This window comes from Leucoraja erinacea, chromosome 14, assembly GCF_028641065.1.
Source record: "Leucoraja erinacea ecotype New England chromosome 14, Leri_hhj_1, whole genome shotgun sequence".
Classification (NCBI taxonomy): domain Eukaryota; kingdom Metazoa; phylum Chordata; class Chondrichthyes; order Rajiformes; family Rajidae; genus Leucoraja; species Leucoraja erinaceus.
The window spans coordinates 53459753-53471886 of NC_073390.1; positions in this window are offsets into that span (position 1 = coordinate 53459753).

Below are 12134 nucleotides of genomic sequence, written 5' to 3' on the forward strand. Positions count from 1 at the left end.
CCTCAAACATCGACCAATTCCAGCAACTCAATCTCTTGAATGTTGAAGGGAAGATCTTCATTAGCATTGTTGCTCAAAGGATGATAACCTACCTGAAACAGAACAACTGATTGACGTTGGTACAGAAACCTGCATTGATGGCTAGAGCATAGGTACAGAAACAAGACTGGTAGACCAGGCATTCGGCCCTTCGAGCCTGCACCGATGATCATGGCTGATCATCCAACTCAGCATGATACCTGGCATCAAATCCCCTGATGATCCCCTTCAACAATGGAAAACTCCCTCTTAAATATAGCCAATGAACTGGCCTCAACTACCCTCTGTGGCTTAGTTAGAGAAACAAATTCTGGTGAAAAAAGAAGTCTCATTTTTAAAGGATTTCCCCCTTATCTTAAGCCTGCCCCGTCCATTCAATCGGGAGCAATCTTGGCTCTATCCTGTCCAAACTCAGTAATTTCTATACCTCCCCTCTCAATCTCTAAATTCTAGAGAGTATAAACCCTCTGATCCCCATTAGTCCCATCCCAGGAATCAGTCTGGTGAACCCACACTCCCTCTAACTGTCCTCCTAAATATCAGAACACACAAGCATGATATGGCATCAAATCCAGTCTTCAAGAATGGAAAGAAGACATCTGCACGTCTTATTGCTGGACCTAGCCAATGCTTTTGGATCTCTGCCCCGTTCTCTCCTCTAGACAGCCTTCAAGTTCTTCCATGTGCCAAAGACCATTCTCCACCTGGTCAGCCACTATTTCCAAGACTTGCAATTCTGCATTACTCTGTAACAGAATACACAACATAATGGCAATCGTTGGAAGTGGGAATAATGGCAGGTTGCACCATCTCCCCGCTAGCCTTCACCAGGTGTTGCTGTTGAACCCTCTGGAGGTGTTGTGGGCCTATCAACGAAACACCAAGGAAGGAGGGTGCCCACCTGATGACCCCAATCAAGTCTTTACCCCGATCCCCACTCAAGATATTAAGAAGGTACCAATTATAGTAGGGATTGTAATATCAAGTCCTATAGGCTCAACTTTACTGCCCACTGCTTTGATCTATAATTTTGCTTATGTTTTTACATCTATTAGCTAGCGATCGTCATTCACTGCAATACATATTTATCTCAACAAATGGAGACAACTTCTCCATGCAGTTTAAAGGGATCTTTCCTGAGGGATCAAAATCAGGCATAGATGTTTCACCATTAAGCATATATCCTTCTGCATTTTGAAGTTCTCCATGAACGCAGAGTACTGATCTGGAACAAGGAACTGGAGATGCTGGCTTACAATAAAAAAAAGATACTAAATGCTGGAGTAACTCAGCGGGTCAGATAGCATCTCTGGAGAACATGGATAGTTAGTTTTACGCTCTTCAGTCTGAAGAAGGATCCGACCTTATCCATGTTCTCCAGAGACGCTGCCTGACCCGCTGACTTACTCCAGCACTTCACATCTTTATTTGCAGAGTGCTTATTGTGGCGTACAGACAGGAAGTTTAGTAGTGCAACTGACAAAGGATGACATATCTCTGAACTTCATGGTCGAATCTTTATTGCAAGTAACTTTATGTAGTTTCCCAAATGCAGAGCTTGTTGAAGTCTAAGATTTAGACAAACCTAGGACTAGTTGTATGAACGCTTGCTTCATTGCTATATTTTCTCTTCAGCCGTCTGCAATCTGTATTTAGAAAATACCCACTAATTGGACCCAATGGATTTTAATTGATTTTCCTGGTGAAAACTGAGTTAAAGTGCATCATAGTTCTTCAACACCTTCATGACATTTTAGGCAGCTGTATTTTTATTATGAATTACAATGTATTTGTTGACCCCACAAATTAAATTATTTTATGATAATTATCTCTTTCATCATTTAGCATTTGCTATCATGTTGCGCTGGGATTTTAGTAGCTGTAAGAATTAATTAATATTCCACTTGTTTTCCGTGGAATAAATATTGTGCTGTTCAATGTAGTCGATGACATTTTCTAGGAGCAGATATTTCACACTCCTTCCTCTGTGCAAAGTATGGTGTGTGTGTGTGTGTGGATGGCATTTCTATCATTCAGCACCCACTCCTTCACTATGTGCACGTGGTGCTAATATTTAAAGAGGTGATCAGGTTCACAGTTAACTCTCTGTAAAATCTACGTCCTGGCGGGCTGGTACTAACGAGACCAAACCCTTCCGCAGATTAGGAACATGAAGTGTTCTCAGAGCGACTACTCCACAAAGCAATGTTAACCTTGGTGTGACTACAAGGAGATAAACACTAGACTCAACCATCTACCAATGTGTCAAATATGCAAGATACAAATCTTCTACCTGGAAGCCAATCTGTTTAAGACTGATAAGCAAAATGGGCTTCAGCAGATTCGATTATAACATAATATACAATACAGCTCTGTGGAACAAATGAAAATAATGACTAACATATGTGGTTAATGTATTCTGGGAGCACATAAGTCACACTGTTCTCTATGTGTCAGAAATTATTCCATTCCCTAAGAGATTAGCTAACAAAGAACATGGTGTGGTTTTTTTGAGTGGTTTACTTAGCTTGTGGAGTGGGTCAAATCTGCAGAAGTCTCTCTCTATCCCTCTCTCTCTATATCTCTCTCTTTTTTTTTTCTTTTGCAAAGTCTTTATTCAACACATCAAATAATACAACAGATCAAGTCATACACAAAACGAACTTACAATATATCGTGTCATTATAGTACAACATTACAATCATTATTCACAATAATCTCAACCCCACGCGGTGACCAGCGCCCACGGAATACCTCCAAAGTCCCCGTGAACACCGCATGTTCCCTCTCCAGGGACACACTCTCTATCCCTCTATCTCTATCTCTCTCTCTTTCTCTCTCTCGTCGACCTGTTTTCCTCAGCTACTTTATTTTCCATCAAATAGAATGGGGATTACAAAACAATCCATCTTGCCTGACGCAATGCAAATAAAACAAATAAACCATTCGACCTATCTTTCATCATTTGCTCGAGAAAATTATTTACGGCATGGAATTCTTCATCATCTGCAGCACTCAGCATGACTGAGGACTACAGTGAGGTCTCTGAAGTTTTAATGGGCGAGAAACCTTTAGAGGAACAATGACGAATCACCTTGGGAACTTATTAGTTTTCCATCCTTCCGAAAGAATCTTGGCCAGCCAGCCAGCGGAGGAGTTGCACACCACGGCACACTGCAGCACACCCCCACTCCCTCAGATCCCAGTCCCACAGATATTACACTGGCTCACAATCCGGTGGGAGTTGGCGGAGTTCTTGCAACGTGAAGATTTCCACAGAAAATACGCTCTAGCGCTTAATTGAGCTAGAGAGGCCAAAGGTGCCAGTCAGTGTTGGATAACTCAGCTAGATGCAGGAGTCAATTTAGCCAATTCAGCCTGTGCCATCATCTGAGGAGGTCCTATGTGACTTGCTATCTTGCTTTACATGCTTGCCTTTGAGCCATATCCCCAAACAGCAGATTAATAGGGTGCGGCACGATGGCACAGTGGTAATGTTGCTGCCTTACAGAGTTGCTGCCTTACAGAGTTGCTGCCTTACAGAGTTGCTGCCTTACAGAGTTGCTGCCTTACAGAATTGCTGCCTTACAGAGTTGCTGCCTTACAGAGTTGCTGCCTTACAGAGTTGCTGCCTTACAGTGTTGCTGCCTTACAGAGTCGCTGCCTTACAGTGCCAGTAACCTGGGTTCGACCCTACCTACGGATGTTGTCTGTATGGAGTTTGTTCATTCTCCCTGTGACCACATGGATTTACAAGTTTGTAGGTTAATGGGTTTTGGTAAAGATTGTAAAGATTGTAAATTGTCCCTAGTGTGTAGGATATTGACAGTGTACATGGATTGCTGGTCAACACTGACTCAGTGGCCGAAGGGCCTGTTTCCACTCTGTAACACAAAAATAATTGAATTGAACTAAACTAAACTAAACTAAACTAGTTTCTAAAACATCATTTTCTGCATTAATTTTTTTATTTTCAAGAGAAAAGTATCCCTACCTGTTTATTCTTCTGGAGTCAGTCATAGTCATAGAGTGTGGAAACAGGCCATTCGGCCCAGCTTGCCCACACGGACCAAAATGTCCCAGCTAAACTAGTCCAACCTGCCAGCATTTGATCAATATCCCTCCAAACCAGTCCTATCCATCTCAAAAATGATAGCCTCGCATTGCCGTTAAATCGTCCTCTCCAATGAATTGAAGGAACTAAATCATATTGTTACTTAGGAACTGCTTGGTGAAGAATTTATTGAGAGTTTCCACACTGAAATTTCCAACAGGAGGAATGTTCACAGCATGTCCAATATATAAATAATTTTTGAGAAATATTTTCTCTCCCTTCTATTCGTAATTATAATAATTGATGATGCACATCGGCCAAGGAAATGGGACTATTTTGCCGTACAGCATTATAGTGGATCTATAACCCAATGTGGCTCTTAACAAATGCCCCATAAAAGTGAACTTAAAACAACATTTGTTTGAAAAGAACATTATCTTGACTTAATCGTGTCTCAACACAATTTACAAAATAAATGATGTTTTGAGTGCAACGTTTATTGATGAGTACACATTCTGCACAGGCAATACAAATGTAAAATTAAAAAACAGTTTCCGAAAGAGAATGTTGCAGGGCCAAAATCTATCCAGTGTAGAACAGTATAGGACAGGAACAGACCCAGAGTCTGTGCCAAATATAATGCCAAGATGAACTAATCCAAATCCCCCCATCAGCTGCATATCTATGTGCCCATCCAAACGCTTCTTAAATGCCACCATCTTATCCAGCTCCGCCATCATCCCTGCCATCGTGTTCCAGGCACCCACCACTCTATGTAGAAAAACATGCGCCACACATCACACTTTCCCCTTCTGACCTTAATGCCCCTGTCCCACTTAGGAAACCTGAACGGAAACCTCTGGAGACTTTGCGCCCCACCCAAGGTTTCCGTGAGATTCCCGGAGGTTGCAGGTGGTTGCCGGAGGTTGCAGGTAGTGGACGCAGGTAGGGAGACTGACAAAAACCTCCGGGAACCGCACGGAAACCTTGGGTGGGGCGCAAAGTCTCCAGAGGTTTCCGTTCAGGTTTCCTAAGTGGGACAGGGGCATAAGGCTATGCCCTCCAGTCTTTGACACTTCCAACTTGGGAAAATGTATTGGTTGTCTACCCTATCCATGCCTCATCATTTTATATACTTGCTTCAAACTTCCCCTGAACTCTCCGATACTCTGGAGAAAACAATCCAAGTTTGTCCAGCTTGTGGTTAATATCATCTAATCTGGGCAGCATTCAGATAATCCTCTTCTTCAGTTTCTCCAATATATCCCCAATCGATCCCTTTAGGCCCTGAGTGGATATCTTCATTAGACCACGTTTACAATATCACAAATTTCTGCTTGAATCAGTCGATGAAACATATTTCCGCTGGATTTAAAAACCCATCAAAAGGTGAACGCACTACAGCCATGATTCAATGGCGGAGTAGACTTGATGGGCCGAATGGCCAAGCTAGAAACTTCCAGTGTCAGGCAGCATCTGATGAGGGGTCTCAGACCTGAAATATTAATTCTGGTCTCTTTCCACTGAAGCTGTTTGGCCTGTCAGGTGTGTTGGCCTTTTCTGTTTTTATTTCAAATTTCCCGCAACTGCTGTTGTTTCTGCTTTTGTTCCAAATCCAAGTCCTTCTTTCAGATATTGGTGATGGAGTGGAGGAGAATCCTACATAATTAATTTGTTCAGAGGGGAGCGAAAGGAACCTGAGAGCAGGTAACTGGACTCATCCTGAAGAAATCCAATGAAGCAAGGAAATCCCAGTAGGATCTCGCAACCTGGTGCAAAGACAACAATTAAACCTCTCCCTCGTTGCTTTGTTGCTACCTTCTCCGAGCTAACAATGATCTAATCTACATTTTTCGAGATCTAAATCCCCTTAAACTTGTCTTCACAACTTACTTTTCCTTAACTCTGTATCTCCCTCTCCCCACATCTAAACATACAGGGTCTTGGTGAGACCACACCTGGGGTATTGCGTACAGTTTTGGTCTCCTAATCTGAGGAAGGACATTCTTGCCATAGAGGGAGTACAGAGAAGGTTCACCCGACTGATTCCTGGGATGCCAGGACTTTCATATGAAGAAAGACTGGATAGACTCGGCTTGTACACGCTAGAATTTAGAAGATCGAGGGGGGATCTTATAGAAACTTACAAAATTCTTAAGGGGTTGGACACGCTAGATGCAGGAAGATTGTTCCCGATGTTGGGGAAGTCCAGAACAAGGGATCACAGTTTAAGGATAAAGGGGAAATCTTTTTGGACTGAGATGAGAAAAACATTTTTTTTTCACACACAGAGAGTGGTGAATCTGTGGAATTCTCTGCCACAGAAGGTAGTTGAGGCCACAGTTCATTGGCTATATTTAAGAGGGGGTTAGATGTGGCCCTTGTGGCTAAAGTTATCAGGGGCTATGGAGAGAAGGCAGGTACGGGATACTGAGTTGGATGATCAGCCATGATCATATTGAATGGCGGTGCTGGCTCGAAGGGCCGAATGGCCTACTCCTGCACCTAATTTCTGTTTCTATGTTTCTAACTATGGCCAAGAAGGCACACCAAGACCCCTACTTCCTACGAAGGCTTAGGAAGTTTGATATGTCCCAAACCATTTCCACCAACATCTCCAGAGTCGGCACCAACCAACAATCACCTGTACACCACTGTAGTCCTATCCTACACACTAAGGACAATTTACATAATCCAATTAACCTACAAACCTGCACATCTTTGGAATGTGGGGGAAATCGCACATGGTCGTAGGGAGAACATGCAAACTCCACACAGACAGTACCCATAGTCAGGATCGAACTCGGGTCTCTGACCCCATAATGCAGCAACTCTCCTGCTGCACCACTGTACAGCCCACAGGTTGTGTGCTACGCAAGGCTCCAGCTTCTTGTTTCCTCCATCGGCTTCTTGTGCATTATTACTGTCCTGCTGGGTTTGCAGGCAACCCCAGTACAAAATCGGCAACATCTGTCCTCCAGCGCTCCTCAGATACATACGAGACATTCTGGGGCATGAATAGCTGACCATTCCCTTTGGAACCACAGGTTACCCATTGACACATTTTGGGCCACAGACAGTACAGTCACAGAGCATTGAGAATAGTGAAAGACTTGGGTAGGGTGGATGTGGAGAGGACATATCCACTAGTGGGAGAGTCTAGGACTAGAGGTCATAGCCTCAGAATTAAAGGATTTTCTTTGTGGAAGGCAATGAGGAGGAATTTATTTATTTATTTATTTATTTATTTATTTTTTATTTAATTTATTTAGTCAGTGGGTGGTGAATCTGTGGAGTTCTGTGCCACACAAGGCTGTGGAGGCCAATTCAATGGATATATTTAAGGCAGAGGCAGATTGATGCTTGATTCGTACAGCAGTCAGAGGTTGCGGGGAGAAGGCAGGGGAATGTAGTTAGGAGGGAGAGATAGATCAGCCATGATTGAAAGGCGGAGTAGGCATGATGGGCCAAATGGCCTAATTCTGCTCCTATCACTTGTGATCTTACGAACAAAATCAGTGAAGCCCGAGTCAATGAAATTATGGATCTAGCTGCTGCCTGGGTCCCTTGTTCTGATAATTTAATTTTCCTTTCCAAAATTGCAGGCAGCTAACACAGCTGCCTGTTAAATTGATTTGCTAATGTTGTGCAGTAAATACAGAAGCTAATCTCTGGCAGATGCTGACAATTCAACTTCAATGTGATTCTATTCTCAGCGATAAATAAAATGCAGAAAATGAGCAAGGAAATCAAAGTAGTGGAATACAGAAATATGTGTCCTAGCAAGTAATTTACTCTTCACCCTGTTAAACATAGCTCAGTAGATTATACATCTTCTCAAGACCAACATCTGCCATGTGGCACGTCCTCAGCCCATTTTCTCCACATCAGTTCAAAAGACGTTAACTAGATTCACAGATGTAGGCCCTACAGAGAGTGGTGAGGACAGCGGAGAAGATCACCAGATCACCCCAACCAGCAATCCACGACCTATACTCATCTCGCTGTCGCCAGAGAGCAAGCAATATCATCAAAGACACCACCCACCCAGCACACAAACTGTTCACCCTCCTACCTTCCGGTAAGCGCTTCTGCAGCATGCAGAGCAAAACCACCAGATTCAAAAACAGCTTCTTCCCTCAGGCCATCAGACTACTCAACACACTTAAGAAAATTCCATGAACAGTACCCAAACAAAGACAAACAAACTGTGAAAATAACTTTGGCTCAATGTCTCCAGTACGGAATTTGCACTCAATGTTTTTTGCTACATTTTGGCACACTGTGAATATTTTAATATTTTAAATAATGTAATGTCTATTGTTTATTTTTATTGGTATGTTGTCTGCCTGTGTTTTTATTATTACTTGCACATTTGGAGTATGGGGAAACGTAATTTCAATCCTCTGTGTAACTACTGTTGCATAATTGAATTGACAATAAAGTTTACTTTGAACTTTGAGATGTAGCGTAAGAACTGAAGCATGCATTCTTTGTTCCCACCCACACACACACAATCTACAAAATCTTACTTCCAGCGACTACAATATTTTTTTTACCGTCACTAGCTATCAAAGCCTCTGCACTGACATTAACCATTAAACTTAAACATTTCTGCTTTAAATCAACGGTATAGGGTGATTTCACGAAAGGTCACTGGAGCGTAGATCCGCACCCACGTGACCGAAAATCTCAAGTGGAGGACATGCTATACATCCGGTACATGTTAGTGAATGGGAAAACACGCACTTTCACACCCGTTAAAAACATCGAAAACGGCCAGTTTTTGAGCTGCAATTTACTGTGCCAGTCGGGGTGACCGTGAGGCACAGCTACCTAGATTTACAGTCCTAAAAAAAGATAGAAACTAAGGTAAATTCAAGAGGGAGCTGAAGGTGCAAATCCAGCGGAAATGACCAGCGGACATTTGCCGTGGAGATTTAAAGGTCCAAAATATCGGGAATTATCGCGTTTGCTCGCTGCATTTCATCAAAAGTAAGGCATTATTGACTTTTTTATCTTTATTCATTTGTTATATGAAAAGTTTTAAAAGTGAAAAATCCCTCAGTAAAATTGCAAAATCGCCCATGGTTCTCAGGTGGGTTTTAACATGCAAAATGAAAACGCTTCTGAAGCTACATTTACCATTTAAATAATCGTAAACTATCAATGCCTTTTGAAAGAAATTCAAAACACATTGATAGTTTACGATTATTTAAATATTGTGGAATGTATAATTCAGCAGGAATGTGTACCAGGGAGGCACAGAGGTAAAGTTGCTGTCTAACTGCGCCAGAGACCCTGACAATCCTGACCTTGGCTACTGTCTGTATGGAGTTTGCAGGTTCTCACTGTGACCGCATGGTTTTTCTCCAGTTGCTCCAGTTTCCTCCCACGCTACAAAGATGTACAGGTTTGTTGGCTTAAGTAGCTCAGGTAACACAAATTGTAAATTGTCCCTAGTGTGCAGGCTAGTGTTAGTGTATGGGGATCGCAGCCCACCAAGTCCGCACCGACCAGCAATCCCCGCACACTAACACTGTCCTAGACAATTTTACATTGATGCCAGGCCAATTAGCCTACAAACATGCACGTCTTTGGAGTGTGCGAGGTAATCAAAGATCTTGCAGGTCACGGGGGGAGCGTACAGGCTCCACACAGTCAGCACCTGTAGTCAGGATCGAACCCGGGTCCCTGGCGCTGTGAAGCAGTAACTCTACCGCTGTGCCACCGTGCCACCCTGAGTTGTTCTAACAGCTTACTTACTTACTTACCTCCAATTTTCTACAGTGGCCTCATATTATGAACCTTTGAACCTGCACCTGTGAAGCACTTTGGTTATAACTTTGTGAAAAAAGCACCACAAGATTCATGCCATCATTACTAACCCAATTACATACCCGAGTGCATTAACATTTCATTGTTGACGTGCATGAGTTGGCATTTGCCACAGGCAACCTTCCTTGCTTGCATCCTCCCTTGCCAAGCAGCCAGCATGCCACTGTTCAGTCCTCCTTCTGTTGATTACTGAGCCTAAGGCACTACTTTACTTTGTTCAACAATTTAGACTTTACTTTAGACTTTAAAGATACAGCACGGAGGCAGGCCCTTCAGCCCACCAAGTCCATGCCAACACAGCGAATAGCCCACACACTATCACTGTCCTACACACTGAGGACAAATTACTGAAGCTAATCAACCTACAAACCTGCACCTGTAGGTCTTTGGAGTGTCGGAGGAAACCGGAGCACCCGGAGGAAACGCATGCGGTCACAGAGAGAATGTGGAAACGCCACATACATGCGCAGCTCCCGAGATCAGGATCGAACCCGGACTCTGGCGCAGTGAGGGAGTGGCTCTACCAACTGCGCCACTTTGCCGCCTATTTATGGACAAGTACCTTTCACAAACAAAAAGTCAAATTCCAAAGCAGCCTTCAAAGAAACATAGAAAATAGGTACAGGAGGAGGAGGCCATTCGGCCCTTCGAGCCAGCACCGCCATTCAATATGATCATGGCTGATCGTCCCCTATCACTAACCCGTGCCTGCCTTCTCCCCATATCCCTTGACTCCACTAGCCCCTAGAGTTCTATCTAACTCTCTCTTAAATTCACCCAGTGACTGGAGGACAAGTCACTGAATGGATTCTAATTGTATGATGAATCCTAACAAGTGCTGATTAGCTGTTCAGTAGAGAAGTTAAACTTTTCCTAGCGCGGGGACTAGTAACGCTCTAGCTCAGGACCGCAGATTAAATGAAGGCTAAATGGGCGACTAATTGCTGAACGCACAGTGTAAAGATCCACTTCGTGGAGAGTTGAGGTTCAGTAAAACAGTAAACTGATGAAAACAGTAGAAAGATTAGTCTGCTTAAATGATTTATTCTTCATCATTATTCATTGAAACGTTATTCCCCAGTGAAAAGCCACTCTATAAATGGGCTACATACGTCTTTGGGACCGGGGTTGAAGATAGGATCAGAACTGACGGATATTTGAACAGACAATGTAATTCTAGGCACTTGAGAAGTAAATAACATGGAATCATCATGAAGTGGAGAAATGGGAGGGAGCAATTGAATTAATTTCAGATATTAGCAACTTTTGATGATTCAACAGAATTTCAGACGACCACAATGCACCTTGCATTATTAACTAGACGACATATGGGCAAAAAGGCACTAAAGTATAGATGGAAATTTAAAAATAGGCTGGGAAATTGAAGAGGCAGTAAAACTCGAACATGGTTTAAATAATTCAAATCAGGGCCCAGCGCGCCTGTTTGCAAAGGTTCATCATCTGCACTACAAGGAACCTTGGCCCGTTGCACGAATTCACTCCAAGTTGGGTGAAGTTTTGGCACAAGTAAAACCAAAAGACAAAACCTGCAACATTTGCTTCCGTAGTGCTTCCTGGTCCGAGAACACTGATGCAATTATCAAGAAAGCACGTCAGCGCCTCTACTTCCTGAGAAGATTACGGAGAGTCGGTTTGTCAAGGAAGACTCTCACTAACTTCTACAGGTGCACAGTAGAGAGCATGCTGACCGGTTGCATCGTGGCTTGGTTCGGCAACTTGAGCGCCCTGGAGAGGAAAAGACTACAAAAAGTAGTAAACACTGCCCAGTCCATCATCGGCTCTGACCTTCCTTCCATCGAGGGGATTTATCGCAGTCGCTGCCTCAAAAAGGCTGGCAGCATCATCAAGGACCCACACCATCCTGGCCACACAGTCATCTCCCTGCTACCTTCAGGTAGAAGGTACAGGAGCCTGGAGACTGCATCGACCAGGTTCAGGAATAGCTACTTCCCCACAGCCATCAGGCTATTAAACTTGGCTCGGACAAAACTCTAAACATTAATAACCGATCATCTGTTATTTGCACTTTATCAGTTTATTTATTCATGTGTGTATATATTTATACAATGGTATATGGACACGCTGATCTGTTTTGTAGTCAATGCCTACTATGTTCTGTTGTGCTGAAGCAAAGCAAGAATTTCATTGTTCTATCAGGGACACATGACAATAAACTCACTTG